Raw genomic sequence first — 25,147 nt, 5'->3', positions numbered from 1 at the left:
TGTGATGCCTGAGCTGACTGATACACCTTCTCCCCAGGAACAGCCACTGCCCAGCTGACCGTCCACGAGGAAGTAAAGCCAATGGGTTGGGAGAAGGAAAGCCTAACCTCTGCGGTCAGCCCCTGGTGCAGCCCAGCTTTAGGGGTGAACTTGTGTATCTGTCCTCAGAGGGAGCATTAGGGCCATGTTTCTCTCTTCCTCTCTGCCTGCTTCTCCCCTAGAAGGAGACCTGGTTTTCTGACAAGTAGCTCAGAGAATCTGAGGTCCCTTGGTCCACACGTGACGTCATCTCTGTCTCCCTTGTCATCTCACACATTGGCCATGTGACGTCTCTGAAGGTCCTGACCTGAGAACCTCTTTCTTCCAATCCCTGCCGTCCTGGTAGAAACCCACGCCGGGATCAACTGCGCCTTCTCTCACAAGTGTGATGCACACCCACTCAAGGGCAATTGTCGTCTCGGGTCTGATTCCTCACTTCGCTTTACAGGGTGGACATTTCCCCGTGGTTGTCCACAGACGACAGCTGTCTTCTCTGGGGTCCAGACTCAGTGTCTGTGCATATATGACTCCCCGACACTCCCAGGCATAGAGGCTGTTTTGTGGAAGGTGCAGAGATGTGAGCACAAGCTCATGGGAAAGGAAAATAGTCACCAAAAAAAAAAAACCACTGTGACTATTTTCTTATTTACTGAATTGAATTGCATTTCTAACACCAGCCACCAACACTTACAGAGTTTACCTGAAAAATATCAAGCAATAAATCTAAAAAAGATGTATAAGGGAAAGTAATAAAAACTTATTTTAAAAGTTGTTAAAGAAGACCCAAATAGAGAAATATACTACAAGTGTGGCTAAGAAGACTCAATGTCATAACAATATGAATTCCCCAAAATAGTAATTTACAGACTCATGCATTGTGAATTTTTCTTGTGTCAAGCGGTGTTCTCATATAATAGGATTTTGATGGCTTATAGAATTCTATTATGGAGACATACCAACATTTACTTAAGATACCTCTTATGGCTTGATATTCAGATCTTTTCATGTTTTTCATTGATGCAAAATATATTATGTTGAAAACCCTTGAATTCAAGTTACCAAATGTATTTCTAATTATTTACTTGTTATGAATTCTTAGATGTAAAATTGCTAGACCAAAGCACAAGCTGTTTAAAATATTTTCAATTTGCTCATCAGCAATATTTTGCTCATGTTTTTCTCTTCCTGTCAGGTTTGCCCATGTCTTTCTTTAAAGATTGGGGTACGGTTGCCCTACACGACCATGCTCATTTCTGCTGCACAGCACAGTGACTCAGCTGTGTGTACATGATGGGGTTTCCTTCCTGTCTAAGTCTCCACGGAGCACTGAGGAGAGGTCCCTGTTCTGCATGGCAGGTCCCCACTGATTATCTGTTTCATACATATAAGTGGGAGCATGTCAGCCCCAGTCTCCCAGTTCAGCCCACCCCCTATCACCCATGAATTTGTTCTCTATATTGGGTCTCTATTTCTGTTTGGCAGGTAAGATCGTCTATACCATTTTTCTAGATTCCACATACATTCTTTAATATACGATATTTGTTTTTCTCTTTCTGACTCACGTCCCTCTGCATGACAGTCTATAAAGCAGCTTCCGATGTCCTCACGGACCCCAAATCCTGGGTGTCCTCACCCGCTCATCTTTGGTAAGAGGACAGCAGAATGCATGAATCGGTTCTCCCATTGCTGACCTGTGCTCTGTGGGGCTGAAGGACATTCCAGCAAACATCAGGTGCATGCCTGGTGCATGAGAAATATTTTTTAATAAAAGAATAAAAGGCACAACTGAGACTGAGGCTTGATTGTTGCCCATTTTCTGCTCTGTGCTATGAAGGGAGGGGGAGGAGATGTGGGAACCAGCTTTTGCCTGGGCCAGCCCTTCATATAGCAGGATGTATCAAAACACCGTGTTCTTTATGAGACACAGCCAAGCGGAGCGGGAAGACCATGAAACAGGACCCCCGGGGACCCCAGCAAGGTGCTCTGAGATGCTCAAAGGAGGGACGGGTGGAAATGAACAGCCTCTCAGGCCCACTTTCCCTGTAAACATCCATGTCTCATCTCCCATGCCTATCTCATCTTCATATCACAATCTAAGGAAAAGTATGAAATCAGAGAGTAGTGATTCATAAAACGTTTTAAAACTTGGAGCACCTGTAATTACCGGGCAGGCGCGGATGTGCAAAGCACACGTTGGACTTTCTCTTAGATGCTAGAGAAGAGCCCGAGGCTCCGGACCGTCACTGCCTCCGAGGCGGCACCCCTCAACCCATGCGGCAAGGCGTTTATGACCTACGTGACCTTGGGGAGAAAAACCCAGTTGGCACCCAGAGTGTTTTTGCTGTTTTGTAAAGTCAGTCACTGCTGTTAGTGTTACATCCATGCTTTATGATGGCCAGTAAAGACCTGGGTCTAATTTTATGATCGTATCCACTGCTGTATATTCTGTTTACTGAAGACCAAATATTTCCAATTTATAGTTGACATTTTCCCTGGCTTCTTTGGCATAAATTGCAGACACATTTATGTGTGTATAAACCATATGCATCTTAGTTTTAATGCATTTTAAAAAGTTGGATCTTTTAAAAGACAAATGCCTGTTTTTCTTGATAACCCATTAATGTCTTCATTTGGGGGAAGTCTTGGGGCTTCCCTGGTGGCTTAGTGGTACAGAATCTCCCTACAATGGGATCCAGGTAAGATCCCTGGGTCAGGAAGATCCCCTGGAGGAGGGCATGGCAACCCACTCCAGTATTCTTGCCTGGAGAATGCCATGGACAGAGGAGCCTAGCAGACTACAGTCCGTGGGGTCACAGAGAGTCGGGCATGACTGAAGCGACTGAGCACGCGTGCATGCACCCTGGAGACCGTGAGGAGTGGTTACTGACAAGCGCTGAAACCTGGGAGGCCCCCACCTGGCAGGTTGGGTGGGAGGCGGCCTGGCCTTTAGACCCCAGGGTGGAAAGTCCTGATCAGCAGAGTTGGGGCATTCTTTCTCAAATATTGTTCTAATGACAGTGCTGCTTAATTCCTAAAATCCGGGGCAGACTTTTAGGGACAGTCTACAAATGTGAAAAGTTTAATCTGTATTTGTTACTTTAAGCATGTGAATGGGACTTCTGCCTTTAAACCAAGGAATAAATATATTATAGTCACTTTATTACCAAAACCTTGTTTATGCTTGATTCTCCAAGCACAGCCGAATGCCGGAACCCCCACACCCCAGTTGGACTCTGGCAGCGTCAGTGAGTGGTGGCCTGGCATGGCTGCACCCTTGTCCATAAACCACGGCCCCCAGCCCTTCTGTCTGTGCCCCTGGGATGGTCTATCATACACCGTGTGGCCTGTTCAGCTCATCAGGCAGCATTTACTGTCGAGTTGTTAACCAGACTATAAAAGGGGGAATTCCGTCATGGTCCAGTGGTAACGAAGATTCCACAAAAACACAAAAACAAAAAACGCACACACAAAACGCTAACAGGACCTGCTGTGGGGCCCAGCTCAGACCCACCAGAAGTGCTGACATGTCAGTCGGTCCTAGAGCGCTGGCCCTGGTGGGTGTGGACGCGGCTCTTGCTGGTGCTTCATGAAGGAAGGGTGCACTGAACCTCACAGTCCGGAGCCTGGCCGACGCGGGAGCGGCTAAGTGCTGAAGTTCAAGAGAAGGTGTGCTGTTGCCCCTAGAAGATGCCCGAAGCTGGGAAACTGGGCGGATCTGGAAATGGTCGGCTGAGGTTTTAGTTTTTAAAGAAGGAGATCTAACCTTTAGATCAACATTCTACAAACTAAAGGGATGTAACGCCCTATCAATAGAGGCCCAGGTGAACAGACCCTATAAAAATGTCTTATTTGAGCCAAGAAAAGCTTCCAGTCCAGAGCAAATTCTGTTTCTGCTTTTATCACTTACAGAAGCATAAAAGACAGGAACTCTGAAAACCTGAGAAAGTGCTAGATAGAGGGTAGTGGATTACTGATGACTGCGATACCATCACGGATCAATACGGAAGTCGCAATTCAATAAAGAAGAGATTGGAAACTTCTCCTGCTTGGAGAAATCCCAAGCACACTCTTTTCTTGGTTGTAGCTTAGATATTGCAGAAGTCTTTCATTACCGCTCCCCAGGGGCTGCTGGCAGGGGGAGATGTCCCCCACCATGATCGGCTTGAAGGGTCTGAAGGGGTTCCTGCCTGGACCAAACATCACAGCAGAGAACTTCATTATTCAGCAGACACCATCTCAGGAGCCACACTCTGAAGTGCTGTGTCCATTTAATCATTTTCCAATCTGTTTCCCTTGTGAAATTCATTACTTTTCACGGAAACAAAAATCTGTCAAAATATCAGATCAGGCTGGCACTTGAAGATTCTAATATCCTCAGCCTCAATGACTTCACATCCTTTTTTTTTTTCCTTAGAAAGTGAGCTGGTGAGCCTCTCCAAGGATGTCTTCTTGATCTCGGGGCCGTTTATGTGTCACCAGTTGGTAAACCCTCTTAACTGGTTCAGCTTGCCCGGGGGCTGGGTTCCAGCCACCCTCATACAGCCGAGAGGCCATTGCAGAGGAGGTGGGACAAGCCCGCGTGCAATTTTCAGGGCAGATAAAGACTCCACGTGAGAGGCAAAATGCCATATTACCACTCATAAAAAGCGCCGGGTCTCTAATAGAGGGCTGCACCAACATGTTCATTAGGGGCCTGGCTGAGATGGAGAGTGCGGCGTTTCCTCCTGCATCTGATGTTTGTCTCAGGTTTTCATTGGTCAGGAAGCTCGAAGGAAATACAGGTCAGCGGTAATTTGGAGACGCTATTCCCACCTCTGAACTGGCTTTGCTCTATGCATGGTGCCCTGGTGGGGGATGGATACAGGGTGGTCCGGAGCCGGGGTCCCACCACCTCCTTCCTCCTCTTCCTCCTCCCCCCGACCCCATGCTCCATCTCCACCCGAGTCCTCCCACCCTTTCTTCCCAGCACGCTCCCTGCTGTGCAGCAGGCGTGGCAGGAGAGATGCCCACAGGACCGGCAGCCTGGCTTGGTTCTCACTGTGGCACCTGCCCCCGGAAGGAGCCTCGACTGTGTGAGGATGACTTCGGACATTTGTGAAGATGAACAGGAGACGCCTCAACCCTCTGGGGCCTTCGTGATAAAAGCCCCGCGTCCCTGGGCTCAAAGCATCAAAGCCGGCTTGTTGGGTCTGGACACCTTCCCTCGCCTGTGATAACTGAATTCCTGGTTTCCCCCAGAGATACTCCCTGCCCCTCTTGCACCCAATGAAGCCCACCCTCCCCTCCATCATTCCCTTCCCCCCTCCCATCCCTAGACTCTGAATCACTTTCAAGAAAACGGCAGTGGCTTGCTTTTCGAGTCGGCAGCTCCTATGAAAACAATCGTGGACTTGATTTAACCAAGGTTTAGACTCAGCTGCGGATTTACAGCCAAACTGTTTTCTCCCCTCATAAACACATTCCAATAGAAAAGCACAATTTCCGACTCGAGGGGAAGCAGACCATCCAGCTGCACGTAAACAGAAATAAAGAGAAGCAAAGCATGATCACGCAGCGGGCAACATCAAGACATCTAAACCCGTTCTGGGTCCAGAGCGGAGAGTGCAGTGTGTGTTCCGTGAAGACAGGCGTATTCGTGGTCTCACTGGAGCCCTGGGTCTGAGGGGGAGGAGGAGATGGAGACTGGCTCCCTGGGAGAGGCCCCGACGGAGGCGGCCCGCTGCCATCCTGTGGGGACGATGCTCCGTCACAGGGCACAGGAGGAGCAGAGGGCAGCAACTTCATGCAGGGACGTCACCCCGCTGCCTTTCCAGTGCCTTCTTGGGGTGTCTGGTGGAGACCTGCTCCAGCAAGCTGCGGTTTGGGGTGAAACGTTGACAATGACTAACGGTTCATTTGTCTGCAAGGATTTTGGGACCAGGTATCATGCCAGACCGGAGAAGGCAATGGCACCCCACTCCAGTACTCTTGCCTGGGAAACCCCATGGACAGAGGAGCCTGGTGGGCTGCAGCCCATGGGGTCGCAAAGAGTTGGACATGACTGAGCGACTTCACTTTCACTTTTCACTTTCATGCACTGGAGGAGGAAATGGCAACCCACTCCAGTATTCTTGCCTGGAGAATCCCAGGGACAGGGGAGCCTGGTGGGCTGCCGTCTATGGGGTCGCACAGAGTCGGACACGATTGAAGCGACTTAGCAGCAGCAGCAGCATGCCAGACACTGAGATAAACCATGAGCATCAGACATTGTGAGGAATGGAGCGGGTGAAGGCGGTCAGCAATCAGATCATCGCCCCAACAGCTGTGCTGAGGGCTGTGCTCCTCCGGCCGAGACGCTGTGCGGTCCAGGGGGTGATGTCTGCTCAGGAGCCAGGAGCGCACAGCGTCTCACAGTGAAGCGAGGGATTGCGGTCTAAGAACAACGGGAGGGCACTGGAAGGGCTCACAAAATGGGGAGGATTTTAGTCAGGGAGGTGGTAGGATAAGTTCTGACTTTTTAAAAAAGATCTCTTCAGAAGGAAATCTAAAAGCGAAGGGACCTAGGACCCTGGTCTCTTCCTTTCTGCTCTCTCTGAACTCCAGATGGGAGGGCGAGGCGGGGTGCTGCTCTCCCGGGTCGGAGCAGGTGCCCCACGAAGTCAGCCCCGGGCTGTGACGTTCCGCGCCAGGGGACACAGGGACACAGTTCCGCTCACAAGTGCAGCTCAGCCTCATCGCCTCTCCTACTATGCGTGATTCACTGCAACTTGCCATGGACTTTCTCCATGGCCAGCTCACACAGAGCCTAAGCAGTTCCACGATGAACACGCTGTGCTCTGAAGCGCAACACGCCTCAGTCCTTGGCTCTGCGGCTCAGGGACCACCCCGGGAACGCGCACGGTTTATGAAGGCCGTCATGATCTCATCCCTTCAGAGCTCCAAGACTCCACACTTAGTAACCCATCACACGGCTTGTCCCCCTGCATAACAGGCGGTGCCAGCTCTTGAACACTTTCTGCAAGTTTACTCGATGTGACAAGAGTGAATATAAAACTATTTGCAATTGATGCACCCGTAAAAATAAAATCTTTATCTCCATCCTGAAAGCTCTCAGCCGTGGCACCAGCTGTCACTCAGCACATGGAGACAGGGTCCTCGACTTTGGGGCTCCTACAGCACCGGCGTCCCCAGGACAGGCTGATGCACACAGCTGGTGGCCGGGGGGGGTCCCCACTGCTTCCAGCCCCCTCCCCCCACTCTCTACTTTTTCTCCACTGTCAGATGAGGGTGTTTCGACTGTAAGATGCTCTGCCGGGGGTGTAGAAACCCTCTTCTGAATGCAGGGGATGCTGCCAGTCCATAGAAGTGGCAGAAAACGAATTTTGGGAAAAAACCAATGCTTCTTTGAACCCACCAGCCTTTTTTGTAGCTATAGGCCAACACTGTGTCGTGTATATTGTGTTAGGTCAAGTCTCCCCTGGGTGATGAGACGTCATAGTGAACGAGTGGGCCCTCCTGAGATAGGGTACCACTTTCTACCTCACTAAGGCACTGATGCTCAGACGTATCGCTTGATTCACCCAATGTCCAGCTATCTCATCTCTCTCTGACTCTTTGGTCTCTGTCTCCCTCTCTTTCTCTCTCCTTCTCTCCACCTCTCTCCGTACATGCTTTGTTTCTTAGACTTGCTGAACAAAGCAAAGGCAGGGGGTGAGGGTGGCTCCAGGTAGCTCTAAGGGAGATAGCTGATGGACGATCTATGGGTGGGACGGAGCTTTTTTTTTTTTGAGGGAAGGGGGAGGTATGTAAGTTTTGATGTACAACTTTTCTGGTTAGCTATCGGTGCAAAAAAGAAAGCCAACAAAATTTAATGGTGCAAAGTGACAGACCTTTTGTTAGGCTTGCAATTTTGCGGTTCTAGAATTCAGAGAGACTGTCTGGCATCTTGCTGAGGGGATTTCAGGTCTGGGGCTGGCAGGGCCAGCTCCTCGGGGCTCCTAATATTGTGGCTTTGCTTATTCTCTTCACATGGAGTGGCTGGGGTCGGAATGTCCCCCATGGCCCTGGGCTGGAGGCTGGCTGACATGGCTCTCTCTGCACATGGCCTCTCCTAGGCTAACAGGGACTCCTCCCAAGGGTAGGCAGGCATTTAAAGGGACAGCTGTTTTTCCGCTGAAGGGACATCCCAAGACACAGCAAGTAGAAACCTCAGGTTTCTTAAGCCCCAGCTTGTCCCTTCCATTGTATTCTGCTGGTCACAGCAATGGGACATCCACAGCAAAGGGGGTGGGGAGCAAAGACTCGCTGGTGATGGACTGAGCATCAAAGAAAACACACCTTCTTCATTTGCTATGGCACTCTTGCTGGGGACCACGTGACCCCCTGGGCTGCACAGAGTTTGGGGGAATTGTCTTGGGGAAAAACTGAACAGGAAGGAAAGAGGGAGACGTTGCCATGACCTGGCAGGTTGCTCTTGGTGCAGAAAACCAAACCAACACAAATGAATGGTGTGCAGTGACAGCCTTTTATCAGGCTTACAATTCTGGGGCCTGGAATTCAGAGAGACCACAGCCAGCATCTCCCCAGTGGGCTTGCAGGGCTGGTCTGGGCTGGTCTGTTTCTCTGGGTTCCTGATTCTGCGGGGCCTTAAGAAATCTGGCAGAATCTCCAGGAAAAACTGCAGAGGGGTCAGAAGGAAGGGCACCTTGCTGACGTCAGGATGTCATGCGGTAGCTTCTCAGACTTATACCCCCACACACCAACCACATTTTCACCATTTCCTTTTTTCTTAGTTCAAGGATTAAATATGGTCTTGTAGACCAGTCTACGCTGTGAAAGCTTGCAGAAGTGTCCCGTCTGGGTTCCCTGTGGGAAAGGTGCCCTCTCGGCGCCCTCTGTGACTTCTGCTTGACTTCCTCGGGCTGAGAGCCATGCAGTCTGGCCCATGTCCCTGCCCTGAGCTGTCCAGAAGCTCACGGGTCAGTGCTGGCTTGGCTGCCGCCTTGGGACATGATCCTGGCGCACCACCAGGCCTCTGGCCGCCCCACCCAAGGGCTGGTCTCTTTGCTTAAATGCATTTTCATTTTATAGCATCCATGTTTCCAGTGCTGCTTTTGGAAGCTACCTACATGTGTGTGGTATACATAAACAAGCTGATGTTCAGTCGCTCAGTCGTGTCCGACTCTTTGAGATCCTGTGGATTATAGCCCCCCAGGCTCCTCCATCCATGGGATTCTCCAGGCAACAATACTGGAATGGGTTGCCTTTTCCTTCTCCAGGGGATCTTCCCGACCAAATCGAACCCTCATCTCCTGCGTCTCCTGTATTGGCAGGTGGGTTCTTTACCGCTGAGCCAGCAGGGAAGCCCTGCTAATAGTTCAAGTTTAAAAATTTCTTCGTGGAGGAAAAGGCTCTCAGACAAGGGCTGCTTATGGATTCCAGCGGGTGCTGTTTTGGGCTGAGATTGGTGGTAAGAAACCGTCCCCTGTGATGCCTTGTGACTGAATGAGGGGGATTTCTCTCTGAGCTCCTCTGGGAGGCACGCAGAGCACATCAGGGGTGACAGCGATGAAGACTGCAAGCAGGTGTGAAATGGGGCCGTTTTCAAGACAGGCCCCATGGGGAGCGGCTCCCGTGAACCTGTTGAGAACCCGTCATGACCACCTGTCTAACCTACAAACAGAATTGCACGGCTGTCGCAGCGGCAGCTGAAACGCGCCTGCAAACCGTCACGTTCAATCTCCGTCAGTGATTAAGTGGAGATCATAATCCAGAGGTTTTTCAAACACATTTCCTCAAATTTGCATCTAACTACTCTTAATTATGGATACTGTCACCATCCCATGCTTAATCAGATCAGAGAATTCCTCTCCGGGGAGAAATGATTCTTCCTACAAAGCGGCGGGCCGGCCACGTGCGCATCAGATGAAGGAGTGTGATCATCAGAGGTGCTGCTCCTGAGGCAGGTGGGCGTCTTCGGGGCCCCCCAGGCTGCGGGCTGGGGAGGGGCCTCAGGGAAGTGGGGGCAGGCCCTGCAGAGCGGCCTAGGAGGCAGAGGCCAGGCAGGCCGGGGGGTGATGGGCATGCCTGTGGGAAGCAGGAGGGGACCCCTAGACATCGTGTCTCATTTTCTGTTCCCCAATTCTTGCTCCATGCCCTTGGACTATCTCAAAGCATAACAGAATAAGAAACACAGGTATATTAAAAACCCCCTTCGCAGAGAAGGCGTCTTATATTAAAAAGAAGTAATTTGGCCCTTCATGTTGCCAGGTGAACAGTCTCCAGCACCCCAGGCCAGGGGCAGCTGGACCTTTGGCTTCCCTCTGCCTCACCCTGCTTGCCCAGCGCTGGGGCTTTACTCATATCCTAGAGCAGAGCGCCCCCCTGCCCCCTGCTGAGGAAGGGGCTGCAGGGGTCGTGTCTGGAGGGGACCTGCACCCCATCCTTCTCTTCTGAGTTGCATCCTCCTCACTTCAGACAAGCTTTGGTTTACTGCTGCTGTTGTTCAGTCGCTAAGTTGTGTCGTGTCTGACTCTCTGCGACCCCGTGGGCTGCAGCACACCAGGCTTCCCTGTCCTCCACTATCTCCCAGAGTTTGCTCAAATTCATGTCCATTGAGTCAGTGATGCTTTCTAACCATCTCATCCTCTACTGACCCCTTCTCCTTTTGCCTTTAATATCTCCTAGCATCAGGATCTTTTCCAATGAGTTGGCTCTTCACATCAGGTGGCCAAAGTACTGCAGCTTTCACTTTAGTATCAGTCCTTCCAAGGAATATTCAGGGTTGATTTCCTTTAGGATTGACTGGTTTGATCTCTGCAGTCCAAGGGACTCCCAAGAGTCTTCATCATCTAGATTTAATATATGATGAAATCGGAGAGACTGGAATCCCTAGTATTCTTCATTTGGGATCCAACTGGTCCATTATCAGTTCTGACCTTCTGAAATCTGAAACACCTTTTACAGACTTGCCTCCATCCACTTCTTCTGTCCAGAGATGTCTCTTGTCCCTCACCTGGACCATTTTCTCAGGACTAGTTTCTTTACCTCATCCTGTCTCCACCCCCTCCCCCACCCCACGTCTAGTTTTCTTGAACTATTTCCTAATAGCAACAAATACACATGTAAATAAATTAGTCCCATGTCATATACATATTTAATTTGAATATATTCAGCTGTACATCTCAGCAAAAAGATACATGTATTCATCCAGGAGACAGAACCATGGGAGCATCCAGGCAAGGAGGGTGAGGCTCAGAGTGCGTGACGGGCCAGCCTGCCGCCTGGTCACCCTGCAGTGGGTCTCTGTTCCTGGTGCCTCCCAAGGGCGAGCATCTCATCACAGCACCCTCTGCTGTTCCGGGTGTGGTGGACAGCCACCGGGATGGGCCCAGGTGAGGCCGGGCTCCTGGGCTTCACTTCCTTGTGGAATCCCCTCCCCTAGGGTTTGGGCTGTACCTGGTGGCCCAGTTATAAAGCACAGAAAATGGCAAAAGTGACTGCTCTGGGTCCCTTGCTACTGCTTCCTGGTGGCTTAGGTCAGGGAATCACTTTTGGAAAACTGGGGGACAGCAAAGGGGAGAACGTGGAACATCCCCCCATCCTGGCCAGCCCCCACTGGGCATCCTGCTTGCTGCGTTCCCAGCTCCCACTGGGACCACTCCCCCAGGGGCTGGTTCCCTCCCGAAGGTCCTGGACGCTGGACTCTGCCAGGGCTGCTCAGACCCTGGGAGGTGAGTGGCTCCTGCAGGCCTGTCCCTGCTGTGCCTCAGCGTCTTAGGCATGCCATCATGCAGGCTCCAGGTCTCTCTGTTCAGAAGCCTGGAGTCATCCCAGCTGGATCCCAACCACTAGATGCTCCACAAACACTCCACCCCACCCCTGATCGCTGTGTATCAGGATCCTTCCTGCAGCGGGGTAGGATTGTGCAGGCTGAGGGGGAGGGAGAGGATACTTGTTGCATGGAGCACTTGATTAAAATATGCTCACACTGTTCCTTCCTTCCCCAGGAGCGTGGGCTTTCTGGTTTTTTTTTTAGCTATGCTGAGTAGCTTGAGGGATCTCAGTTCCCCGACTAGAGATTGAACCCTGGTCACAGCAGTGAGAGTGTGAAAACCCAGAATCTTAACCACAGGCCCCCAAGGAACTCCTAGCATTGGTTTCTTGAAAACAGCAAATAGACCTGTAGGATGTAACTAACTCTTTAGATGATAACTTTAGACTAATGCTGACTAAGGTCCATACAGTCCAAGCTATGGTTTTTCCAGTGGTCATGTATGGATGTGAGAGTTGGACCGTAAAGAAGGCTGAGAACCAAAGAATTGATGCTTTTGAACCGTGGTGTTGGAGAAGACTCTTGAGAGTCCCTTGGACTGCAAGGAGATCCAACCAGTCAATCCTAAAGGAAATCAACCCTGACTATTCATTGGAAAGACTGATGCTGAAGGTCTGATACTTTGGCCACCTGATGTGAAGAGCCGACTCATTGAAAAAGACCCTGATGCTGGGAAAGATTGAAGGCAGGAGGAGAAGGGGGTGACAGAGAATGAGATGGTTGGATGGCATCATTGATTCAATGGACATGAGTTTGAACACATTCCAGGAGATAGTGAAAGGCAGGGAAGCCTGGTATGCTGCAATCCTTGAAGTTGCAAAAATTCGGACATGACTGAGTGACTGACCAACAACAAAAACTAACAACACTTACGTTATAACAAACATCAGGACCTGTCACCACCCCAAGCCCCTTGTGGCCTTGAGCTCAGGGCTGCCCTGGGCTGTGCTGCTCCCTGTCTCCCAGGGTAACCTGGGAACCAAAGTGACTTCCCAGACCACCTTGCTGGGTCGGGGACAGGCTCCGGCTTACAGCTGTACAGGGGCTTGAAAAGGCAGGAGCGTCCACTTCCTAATGTTGAGCTGGATCGGGGCTGCCCATCTCCATTTCAGGTGAAATAGGCTCTTCATTTTCCATGAGAAAAGCGAAGCCAAGCAAAACCAAACTTCTCCTTCGGAGGAGGGCCTCTTCGCTGTGAAATACCCACTCAGAGTGGAGACTTGGTGGTGGAGACTGTTTGTGGAAGTTCCTGGCACTAATAAAATTTGGTTTAAAACAGTAAGCCCGCTGCCTTCCTGTAACATGTATATGGGACTTACATAATTACGGAACAAATGGCTTTTCCAGGGAGGTCATGAAAGTCAGTGATTTAGCACAGAGGAGGCTGAGAGGAGCCAGGCTTACTTTTCCTCATTAAAGTCTGGCAATCTGCACACACCGTTCTGGGTGCAGGAAGCCACCCCTTCCATCCAATGCCTGTTATCAGAGCGGCCAGGGACAGCCCCGGCCTCGTCTGCTTGACAGATAAGAGATGCTGTTGGACAGGTTTCCCTTGTGTTGGACAGAAGCAATATCTCGAGCTCCAGGAGGGCACAGTCATTTAAGGCTTTATAGATGCAGGGATTGGGAAGCCTTTGTGTCTCAGAAGAAGTGAGATGAATATTTCCCCATCACCTGGAGCCTTTACACCAGTTTTCATTAAGAGTCAAGTGGTGTTTTGAGACTTTTCAACACCTTCCTCCTTTCCTATTTTCCTGTCTCGGTTATTTCATGAAGCACATTCTTCATCAGAAAAATATCTACCCTCCCCTCCCCCCTCCAGATGGGCTTCCGTTCTGCGTGCGAGCAGTCAGAGAAGGTGACCCTCAGGGTGGCAAGAGCATGCGAGTGGTCAGAGAAGGTGGCCCTCAGGGTGGCCGGAGCGTGTGAGCGGTCAGAGAAGGTGACCCTCAGGGTGGCAAGAGCAGAGAGCTCTGGTGCCTCTGTCACCCATCATGATCAGAAAACCTAGTAGGAAGTTCTGTTTGGACCTTCTCAGGAAAAATATAATAGCGCAAGCCTATTCCGAGGGTCAGTCCTTATCTGGGACTGCCTCTGTGACATGCCCCAGAAGGCCCCAGGCGCCCCCCTCGATATCCAGCCTTTACAGCTCTTCTCAGTGGAAGAGTTGGCATCAAAGGCCGTGTCTACCATGACTGGGTGGGGATCTCTATCTTGATTTTGGTCCGAGTGGGCCACCTTTCTTTTCCTTCATAGACGTGCCTCAGTTGTATTGGAATATTTGTTTTTCACACTAATTATAAATCTATTAGATGAAATCTTTAAAAATATCTGCAAAAACCTCAGGCATAATCTACTGGCATACAGACTAGCCTTGTCTGTTCTGTGTTCTTTTCTCTTCAATTTTGTATTTCATTTATTTGTGTCATGCGTTGATGTCAGAGGCATGGCCACCCACAGATCATTCTCAGAGAATTCCTCTCGCTAACGTCATCCTGTAGAAGGAAGCTTTCCACACAGGCACTGTGCTCCTGTTTCAGGAGCTCCTCAAGGGCAGAAACATGGCTGCATGGATCTCTGTAGCGCCATCCTCTCCCATCACACGACCTTCTTCCATCACATCCTCCTCCTCCATCGCTTCATCATCTTCCATCACACCCACAGAGCAGGTACTTTCGGGCCATGCTGGAGCAGCCTCTGACCAGCTCATGGGAGCTGATTCCACACGTGTGTACCCAGCTCTACAGCCACTGATGTTGGGTTGCTAGACTGAAACAAATCATGTTGGGGATATTTGCACAACACAATACTTCTCAGGTGGTCTGGTATTCCCATCTCTTTCAGAATTTTCCATGGTTTGTTGTGATCCACACAGTCAAAGGCTTTAGCTTAGTCAATGAAACAGAAGTAGATGTTCCTCTGGAATTCTCTTGCTTTTTCTATGATCCTACAGATGTTGGCAATTTGATCTCTGGTTCCTCTGCCTTTTCTAAATCCAGCTTGCACATTTGGAAGTTCTCAGCTCACGTACTGTTGAAGCCTAGCTTGGAGAATTTTGAGCATGCTTCTGAGAGGGTTAACAAGTAGGAAGGCCAGAGGTCCCAAGCAGCAGGAGGAAATAGACTGCTTGTGGCGGATGTTTTTTCGGCAGGTGTTTGAGGACACCTGGTTTCGCCTGGACTTAACTGTTCTCAAATCTCTTGGGCCCCCTTCCAGGGCCCGAAACTGGGCGCTTGTCTAACACTCAGAAGTGAATTGTCTGAGGAGACACACGTGCTGACAAAGCAAGAGACTTTTTTGGGAAAGGATGCCCGGGTGGCGAGCAGGAGGGTGAGGGAACCCAGAAGAACAGCTCTGCCACGTGGCTCGCAGTCTCGGGTTTTATGCGGATGGGATTAGTTTCCGGGTTGTCTTCAGCCAATCATTCCGACTCAGAGTCCTTCCAGGTGGCACACGCCTTGTTCAGCCAAGATGGATGCCAGTGAAAAGGATTCTGGGAGGAGGTTGGACACGTGATGTCACTTTTTGACTTTTCCTGAACTCTCCCTCTTTGTGGTGGCTTATAAGTTCTGTGTTCCTTACCAGGACCTCCTGTCGTAAAACAACTCATGCAAATGGTTACTATGGTGCCTGGCCAGGGTGGGCAGTTTCGGTCAGCATGCTGCTCCTAACAGGCTGATAATGGCTCAACAAACCAGTATCCCTGTCACTTGTTTTATGGTTGGGGGATTGCACGCCTTGTGCCATCCTGTCTCCAAAAATGCATGTTGTGGAAGAGGGGCCTGGTGCAACTCCCTCAGCCATGAGACATTTCTCTTATCGGATTAGAAGCTTCCTAACAGACACAAAACGCCCTGCTAAAAACTAGCAAGGGGGCATTCTTTCTGTTGCCTTCTGATGTCTATGTCAGAAGCTTTCCCTATATCTTTTAGACTTTAATAAAATTCTGTTACACAAAAAGCTCCGAGTGGTCAAGCCGTGTCTCTGGCCCCAGATCTAAATTCTCTTCGGAGGTCATGAATCCCAGTGCAGCACATGGCTCACAGCGGCAACCTTTCATTTCTTTGCATATTCATTGGCATACTTTTTTGTGTATTTGATATGTGAATGTAGATACACAGCTTTTATCTCAAGACATGGAGGTCCTTTTCTGTACAGGGCTGTTTGGAGGAAGGCTTTCTCTGCAGATGGGAGAGGGTACCGTATCTGACAATCCAGGTGAAGACCACAGATGCAGAGAGCTGTGCCCACCACATGCTCAGACCTACAGGACTTGCCTTACCTGACACCTGGCTGGGTTGGCAGGCATACCTGTGAGTCATCTTCTAGAGCAGCTCTGTAGGCACGTAAGGACAGCCCTCCATGCTGAGCAAGCCTTGGTTTCCCACGTGGACCTTGAATGGAGCTGGAAAGTGCATGATCAGCTTTCCACTCTCTTGCATTAACTGGCAATGTTCACATTTGTTATTTTCACCAACCAAGTGTTGGGTTGAGGAAGTCTAAATTAAGATGTTAATTACTGCTCACATTAGGATCTTCTAGAAATTCTATCTTACACTGTTCAAAGAAGTGTTGATTAAAGGTCTCTTAAGGTCACAGAGAGAGAAAAATAGAGGCAATTCTTGGGGACCAGCAATGCTAATGGATTGCTCTTCTCTTCACCCAATTTAATCTTGTCACTAATTTCACGATAAGAAGAGGTGTATTATTCTAGAACTGCAGCTCCTGCGTATGAGGTTGCTCAGGAAAGAGAGTTAATGAGCCTCTAGAAATCCCTACATCTTACCTAGGATTTTCCTGATCAGAGAAAGAATTCAGGTCAATGTGTTGAAAGTAAAATTATGCTTTGTTGATGCCTCACAGATTTACTTTTTAAGAGCTATTAGAAAATGGTGACTCCTAGGAAAGGGTTTTTCTGGCTTGTGAAGTGTGAGTATTTTTTTGGTGTCATTAAAGGGCTACAAATAAAAATGCAATCCAGTGAGTGATTCCACAGTCATCTTGATAAAAGGCAGCTAAAGGGATAAGAGGTGAAATTGACAGCTTTGTCCACGTTATTAATATTCTATGAATCTAGAAGGATGTAAAATTCCAACAGGTGGGAGCCAAATGCAGACAGAAATGTTTCTCAGGTCAGCCTGAAGGAAAACAGTGGGGATGAGGTAGATTTAACGAGGCTGAAGCCCCAGGCTGAATTCTCAGTCCTATGAACTAACTCCAAAATGATCGATATATTTTATTCAATCTCACGTGGCATCCAGTCTTGTCTGGAAGATGCAGGATGGGTTAATTCCTGAACTGATCAGCTGTCTGGCTGTTTCCCCTGATTGTTTCATCAGGAAGCAAGCATGCTCTCTGCCTGCCCCTCTCCCACACCTCACGCTTCTGCTCTCAGTGTGATGAGCTCTGACACCAGAGTCCAGGCAGGTGTTTCAGTCCAGAGTGCCTGCAATGGCAGAGGAATCAGTTGCAGTCCTTGGGTGTCAGCTGCATGGGCGTTCCCAAGCCTCAGCCTCGCTGGGCCCTCAGTGATGAGTGACGTGGCCTGGACACCTCGGTGGGGATATGGCTGGGGGGTCTCCCCAGCTGCTTCTTCATTTCTGATGATGTGGGGTCCGCTCCCTGAGCATGCAGGCTGGCGTGGCTGTGAGGCTTTCAGATATGGCCCCTCTCAGTCTCCTGGTGTCCACGAGAACCCTCCCTTGGGCTTAGAAAAGACTTGAGGACTTGGCTGAGCTCTGAAAGGAGTGGCGACCCAATCCACCAGCTCCCAAGATTCTGCCGGATTTGCGGGACCGGAGCCTGGTAGCCACGAGCATCTCCCGGGGGCCCAGTCTCCCAGACAGCTGAGGCAGTAACGGGATCCCGGGAAATCCGCTCTCTCATCTGCAGATGGGTCAAAGCGGGAGGCCAGGGGAGAGAAGAGGTTTGAGTGTGTGTGTGAATATTTAATGACTTAACGGCACAGTGGGAGAGCGTGGCCCCAGTGACCACCGCACTCAGCGCTTTGTGAACAGGACCGCCTCTGATCCTCCTGACAAAGCCGTCATGTCTGTTCAGAGCTGTTATCCCATTTTGCAAGTGGGAAGGGCAGGGCTCCTGGTCCCTGCTCTGCCTGCTGTGATGGAGTCCCTGGGACCAACAGAGGGGCGGCTTCTGGGCAGGGGCCTGTGGGGCTGGGACTGAGGACAGAGGGGGCATTTCTCTGTGTATATTTGTCTTGCTTTGGGTTCCCTGGAAGGAGACCCTGGGATACGGATTCATGTGAAAGTGGGACTTGCCCCAGGTGAGGGGGCGGGGGGTGGGGAGCAGGGGTCAATCAGGGGCCTAGTGTCCAGCCAACCCCAGGGGCAAGGACAGAAGGGGTGACCAGTGCTGCTGGGTGCTGAGGTGAAGCCCCCATCCTAGAACTCAGACCCTGCTGCTCGAGGGCGGGGCTCAGAACGATGATGCCCTGTGGCCGCTGGGGAGGAGGCAACTGGACCCTGGGAAGTGGGGGTGATGTCCAGGGACACGTGGACACTGCAGATGTCCTCAGGCAGGCTTTGTGCCATTTGAGTTTATGCCATGCGTGTGTTTTGCTCCTTCTAAAGCTCGAACTCCCCTTTCGTGAATAAAGCATTTGTTGGTGCTGAACACTGCTGGGAACGGGGCTGGGGGACAAAGGGCCCCTGAGGGCATCATCTGGAGATGGAGCCATGGACAGGATGGACCGGGGAGCTGGGGGTCCCAAGGACAAGCCTGTTGGCCACGCTGCTCACCCCCCATCCGTGAGTGAGACCCAGCGAGAGGAGGGTCTGGTGCAGCTTGTGGCCTCATCCCCCCCAGCTTGGGAGGAGGAGGGTGGGGGAGAAGGGCCCAGAGCAGTTAGAGACAGAAGCAAGAATGAGGGGAGACCTGAGTTCTGGGGAAGAAGGAATGAAAAGGGGGAGAATGAGACAGAGCCCCAGAAAGACCTCGGCAAGCTGGGCCCCACAGGCAACCGTGCGGCTGCGCAGCAGACTGTCCCCTCTGCCCGGGGAGGGCCGGGTCATGACTGGGCAGTGAAGGCAGCAGACGGCGAGGCGCTGGCCGTGGCCACTGGGTGCACAGGTGGGGTGGCCTCTGGGCAGGTGGCTGCAGAGTCCCCATCACCGGGGCTCGCCTGGCACACAGACGCCTCTGGGCCTTCCTTGTGGGGCTGCACTCTAGGGGCTTGGGGGGCGAGGGCTGGGGGCCAGGCCCCAGCAGCTGGGCAGCTTTGATGAAGCAGAAGAGCCACAAAGCCCCAGAGGGGACAGTCCCCACCTGGCTGAAGAGCTCACAAGGAGGACAAACCAGTGATGACCGTGAGCAGGGGCTTCCTGCTGGACATCCTCAAGCCCCAAGGCCCCAAAGGGCACCACTCACCCCCACATCCCCCTAAATCTCCGGGTGCCCGTCACTGCCCTCCCAGGTCCATCCCCAGAGCCTCTCAACTGCCCGTTCTCTTCTCTGGTTTCTCAGGGCGACAACAAGGAAAGTGAAAAGCTTTTCTAAAGAGAGAGCGAGCAGAGGGCACTCGGAGGTGGGATCAAGGAACCGCGGGAAGGGGGATGTTTCTTTTGGAAGCAGATATGCAAGCGTCATTGCAGCACGAAGGCTTTTCAAAACGGACCAGATCAAACCAGCACTTGTTTTCTCCAGAATCAAGGAATTCGGGGAGAGAAAGGCTGTGTGCGTCTCCCACTCAGGGCAACTCCCACTTCCCTGCGCCTTTCGCCCGCACCCTGGGGGGCTCCGTTCACCGACATAAACTGCACCTGAAAATCAGCCGAATGAATCGAGTATCACTTTCCTTTGTAAATAAACGATGGTGATGAATTATTCAGGAGCTGGACCAGATCATTTGCATGATTCATCATGTGCAGAGACGTAGGATACAGTGTGTCTCTGTCAAGATGTTTCATAAGATGTATGAAAACAATTCACACCATTAGATCACATTAGTGCTAGATCAGCACTTGACATTCCTCAGATGGGGCTTCCCTGTTGGCCCAGCTGGTAAAGAACCCGCCTGACAATGCAGGAGACGCAATAGATGCGAGTTTGATCCCTGGGTCGGGAAGATTCTCTGGAGAAGGGCATGGTGACCCACTCATGTATTCTTGCCTGGAGAATCCCATGGACAGAGGAGCCTGGTGGGCTACAGTCCGTGGGGTTGCAAAGAGTCAGACATGACTGAGTGAATAAACAAGAATAACAGTCCCTTCTGCTCACCCCAGATCAAGTGGCAGAGTGCCAAGTAGGGCCTGTGCCAGTTTCAGGGAAGCTTCAAGACTGTGAACACGTGGCCTTTAGGGTCACCACATCTGGGGCTGTTTTCAGAACAAACACACATCCGGGTCGGGCTATGTCCCACGCAGCCAAGCGGATGCGGGCAGGTGGTCCCGTCCGAGTCTCTCTATCTCTGAAGCATGGTGGCGTCTGAAATGTCATCAGCAGAAATTAGCTGTTTTCTAAATAGATTATGAATTCTCGGGTTTGCGTCCTGTTTCTAAGCTTAGAATTCCTGAGACCTGCTTGTTTCAGTGCGGACCTCCGCCATGCAGAGGCCGTGCTCGGCACAGGGTGGGTGCCCTCGTCGAGGGAGCAAAGGGACTTATCCCAGCAGGGTCTCTGCTACCTGAAGGGACCGAGGCCACGGGAGTGACCAGGTGAAAGCATCTGATGACTCAGGAGAGAGGTGGGGGCTGGAAGACCCTGGGGAGCATCTTGCTGAGACAGGACGTGTGAAGCCCAGAAGGGTGTCCTGCAGAACAGGGCTGACCCAGAGGCCATGGCCCACCAAGGAGCAGAGACTGCCTGGGGCAGAGGTCAGCCAGACGGCAGGGACCCAGAGCCCCTGCGTGGAGGCCGTGGCAGAACGGGGGCACCTTGTGTAAATGAGGGGGTCACGGCGGTCCAGGGAGAACGAGGAGGAGTAGGAGGGGCACAGGCATGGGGCAGACAGGGCTCCTGGGGACGGGGTGGAAGTGGGGGGGTCAGACCCGTGGGGGTAGCTGGTGCTGGTTTAGTCACTAAGTCGTGTCCGACACGTGCGGTCCCCTGGACTATAACCTGCCAGGCTCCTATGCCCATAGGGTTCTCTAGGCAAGAATACTGGAGAGGGCTGCCATTTCCTTTTCCAGGGGATCTTCCTGACCCAGGAATTGAACCCTGGTCTCCTGCACTGCAGGCAGATTCTTTACCGCCTGAGCTACGAGAGAAGCTAGAGTGAAACAAACTTTACAACAAGGCAGAGAAATGGGGGAGGGGGCAGGCTGCCAGCAAATATGAGGAGAAGGGAGGGAGCGGGGTGGGCACAAGACGCTGACCGGGAGGGCCTCCAGTGGGCCCGGGGCCCCTCAGAGCTGTACCTGGGCGGACACCAGTGGCCGGGCCATTATTTCCTCAATTTGTCATGGGTGTGGCCACCGCTAAGGACGTGGCCCAGTCGAGGGAGCTCCCGGCAGCGAGGCAGGCCCTGGGGGCTCGGAGGCCTGCCGGTCGTCTCCTGACCCCTGCCCAGCCGGGGCAGCAGGCCCTCCCGCAGAGGGACCTGGGGATGCCACCAGGTCGGCCCCAGGGGAGTGTCAGGGGTGTCAGCCTGCTCAGACACGGGACGGCTGCCCCCGCCTGCTCTCTGCTGTCTGTCTGAGCAGCCCCTGCCCTGCCTTCCTGCCAGCCGTAGCCCTGCGGGCCAGCGGCTCACCTGTGTTGCACGTTCTCTGCGGGCAGAGCAGGGCTCCTGCCTGACACAGGACCTCTGGTGGCGCAGGGTGCCCGCTGGGGGCCCGCCCCCCGGGACCCTCAGGAGGCCCTCCCCGCGGGTGGGTTCCCAGGCTGGCCTGTCAGGATCACGATCTAAGCTCAGCGCACGGGTGCTGTCCTGACCTCGTTGATGGACAGATTCTGGAAAATCTGTTTTCAGATGCAGAACGTGGGCCTTCTGGCAGGTTGTGTTTACCCGCAAAGGGAGGAGCCTGTGAGGTCCAAGACAGAACATTTGTATAAAATCAGGGCTTCAGGGACATGGAGCTGGCCTGGCCAGCTCTGCTCTGACTTATCCTTCTCAGCAGACCCCTCTGTAGGCACAACCGCTTGCGGTGGAGGCCGCTGGCCGGAGTCCCGGGGACGGATTGGCGGAGACCCCTCCAGCCTCTGAAGTGCAGGTGTGGACGGGCATGTGTGCCGCTGACTCTGCAGAATCCGTCGACCTCTCTGCAACAGGAGAAAGCGTCCATGAAACGTCTATCGGCTGTCCAGCGATGGCCTCTCTTACAAAGCGGCAGCCTGCCGTCATCTGCTCTGCGGTTGCGCCTCGCCATTCTTGGGCACGGGCCATTTTTAAGCGCTCCCAGGTCTTTGGCTTGTGTTTCCTCTCCCTGCGGGCTTCCCTGTTCCAACCTTCCCGTATTAATCCGGTTTTGAAAAGTGTAAACAAAATTCACCCACTGGGGAAACGTGGACCTCAGAGATCTGTTCACTGGAGGGTTTTGGAGGTTTTGGGGCTCTCTGTGCTTCCCTCTTCCCTCCTGGTCAAGGTTAATCAGCCTCCAGGGTCAAGGTCAAGCCTTGAAACCTCCATGGCAACTGGCGTTCCCCCTCACCCTTGCTCTCAAGATGCGTTTCTCTACCCGCCATCCAGGCGGTAGGGTCACTGCCCTGCCCCTGCCTGACCATGCAGTCTCCTCGGCGCCTCCTCAGGGGAGGGGTCCGGAGTCTCACTTCCCGGGACCTCCAGCTTCCAGCGTCCTGGTGATAACCGAGGGTGGACAGAAGGAGAAGCTGTTGCTGCCTCACAGCTGCAAGCAGGGGTCTTTGCTGCTGGCCGGGGCAGAGGCAGGCAGGGGTCCCTGGGAGGGTCCACAGGGGTCTGTGGGCCACCCACTCTGATCTGGCAGGGGCCACGTTTGGGGACTCTCGAGGCGGGGACCAGGGAGGCACCGAGGCTTTGGGTGAGATCCCGCGTGTCTCCTTCACCAGGGACTGTCCTGCAGCCGTGCGACCCTCTCTGGCCTCGGACACCTGGGGTGACGTGGTTCTCTTCTGATCAGACCCCACCAGCACGGGCACTCACACGGGCAGGGAGAGTCCTGGTTCAAATGAGCCAGGACCCTCCCCAGATGACCCTGGGACCGGAGGAAGAGGGCTGTCGGGCCCTTGAAAGAGGAGGAAGCCGGGATGTCTCCCTGGAGAGGCTGTGTGGGCCAGAGCGACCTCCTGGCCCTGGTGGCCATCGCCTTGAGGCAGAGTCAAGGTCACAGGGCCCTGAGCCCCAGGGGCTCGGGTTTCCACTTGGCCTTGAAGCGAAATGAAGGGAGAGGTCAAGTTGGCCCATCGTTTGTGGACCCGCCTGCCCCGCGGGGTCAGAATTCCCTTCTCTCTTAACTTTCTCTCCCAGGAAGCATTGTGATCTGCTACACAGGCTGCAGAGGAGTAGGCGCTTGTTTCCCTTCATTTATAGCAGTGTAAAAAGCATCATGCTTTTCCTTAAGATAGAGAAAATGCAAGCAGAAGCCACCACGGGTGCCGGAGCGCCCTGGTCTGCCCTGCACCCTGGTGGTCATTTCCCCGCCCTGTCCACCCCCCCCCCCCGTGTGAACTGCGTTATTAATTTTGACACTTTCACAGCTTTCTTATCTGCCTCCAGTTGCTTGCTGTTTAGGTCGTGGTTGGTTGTGGTTTCCATCTTGGTAACTGTGAACACTGAAAAACAATGTCAAAACAAAAGGCTCCGTTACTTTTGTTCTTGTCAGTGTTGCAGCTCCTGATGTGGATGGTTTATTGTGTAATTACTGCTCTGCAGATACTTGGGGTCATTGGGACCCATCGCCCCGTTGTGTCATTGTTACCTCGTTCGCACTGAGATGCAGAGAACCTGGCAACTCACTGATGTGGCAGAGCTCCTGGAAGGCGGAGCTGACGTTTCCAAAAGTGGGGTCTGGCCGCTCGAAAGCCAATACTCGAGAGGCAAGACTGGTGGAAGGGAAAGTTTGCTTTACTCCAGAGGGGAGGGCAGACTCATGTCCAAAGGCCAACTCCCCGCCCCCCTCTCCCCATCCTGGCCTGACAGTCGGGGGGAAGAGCGTATATAGGCAGAGAGAGGGGCTACTTGAAGAGACAGCACAGTCGGCTCTGACGGTCATCTTGCAATTGGTCATCAGGGGTCTGCCCAGGGTCATCTTGATTGCTTTAAGTCCAGTGAATCTTCGGTTCCAGGGTCAGTTCGTCTCATTTCTTGAGGCCTGTTCTCAGAGTTGTGGCAGCTGCAGTCTGGTCCTCAAGTTGTTAACTTCTTCCACCTGGTGGGGCTTTCAGTCTCTATGAGGCAGCTCACGGGCTATGGCTCAGAATATTATCTACCGCCCGTGAGGAGGAACTAAAGTCCGTGACTTTGCTTAATGACTAAGCTAAGATTGTTTTGTCCCGTTTCACTGCTTTCCTTTGCTTCTGCATTTTCCCGTTCTTCTGATTAAGCTTATTCTTTGGCTAAAGTTTTCCACAGTCAACAGGCCAGTGGAGGACCTGGGGGGCGGGGGAGGACCATAGGGTCCCGCTTGCTTCACCCGCCACGTATCAGCCGCCCTGAGCCTCTGCTCCTCACTGCAACCTCAGCATCCTCTGTCGCTTTTCCTGAGCTTAATCCCGGGCTCCATCTACAAGACAAGAGCAATTGGAACAGCGTAGACGCGTTCTAAGGAGATAATGGGGGCTGTTTGCAGCCGGCAGAGCAACGCTGAAAGGCAACGAGCTTGTGCCTCACACATCTGGAGACGATGACCTGCCGCTAAGAGAGATTTCCGCTCTGACAGCCCGCGACTTGCCCTCAGGGTCAGACCTGTTAGCAAGCGGGGCATCTGCACTCAAGTTCATCTCAGACTCAGCATGTCCCCACTCGGGCAGCCGCAGCGCCTGGCTCTGCAGGGCATTTCTGTTTCGCTTTCCAGCTGATCTGGGGGCCCCAGGGGAACAGAAAAGAACACTAGTTCCAAAGTGCCTGCAAGTCCAGGAGGGGCACCCGGCTGAGCGGGCAGCTCCCCTGCCCTGCGGGTCCTTCCCCGCCCCGGGCTGCAGGCTGGCGTTTAAAACCTATCTGTTTTAACTTATATTTGTATAAGTAAGCCTCTGTTTTAAGTACAGGTTTACATTCACAGGTAGATGAGCAGGTAGTACCAATGCAAAGAGCTCTGCGCCCTTCCCCAACAGTGCCACCTCTTACCAGCACCTTGCGTTGCTGTGGTCCGGTTGTGACACTGGTAACGGATTCTGACAGGCTAGAGTCGCTGCAGCACA

This window comes from Giraffa tippelskirchi, chromosome 2 (assembly GCF_054371585.1).
Source record: "Giraffa tippelskirchi isolate mGirTip1 chromosome 2, T2T-mGirTip1v1.2.pri, whole genome shotgun sequence".
Lineage (NCBI taxonomy): Eukaryota > Metazoa > Chordata > Mammalia > Artiodactyla > Giraffidae > Giraffa > Giraffa tippelskirchi.
This window is presented reverse-complemented; position numbering follows the sequence as displayed.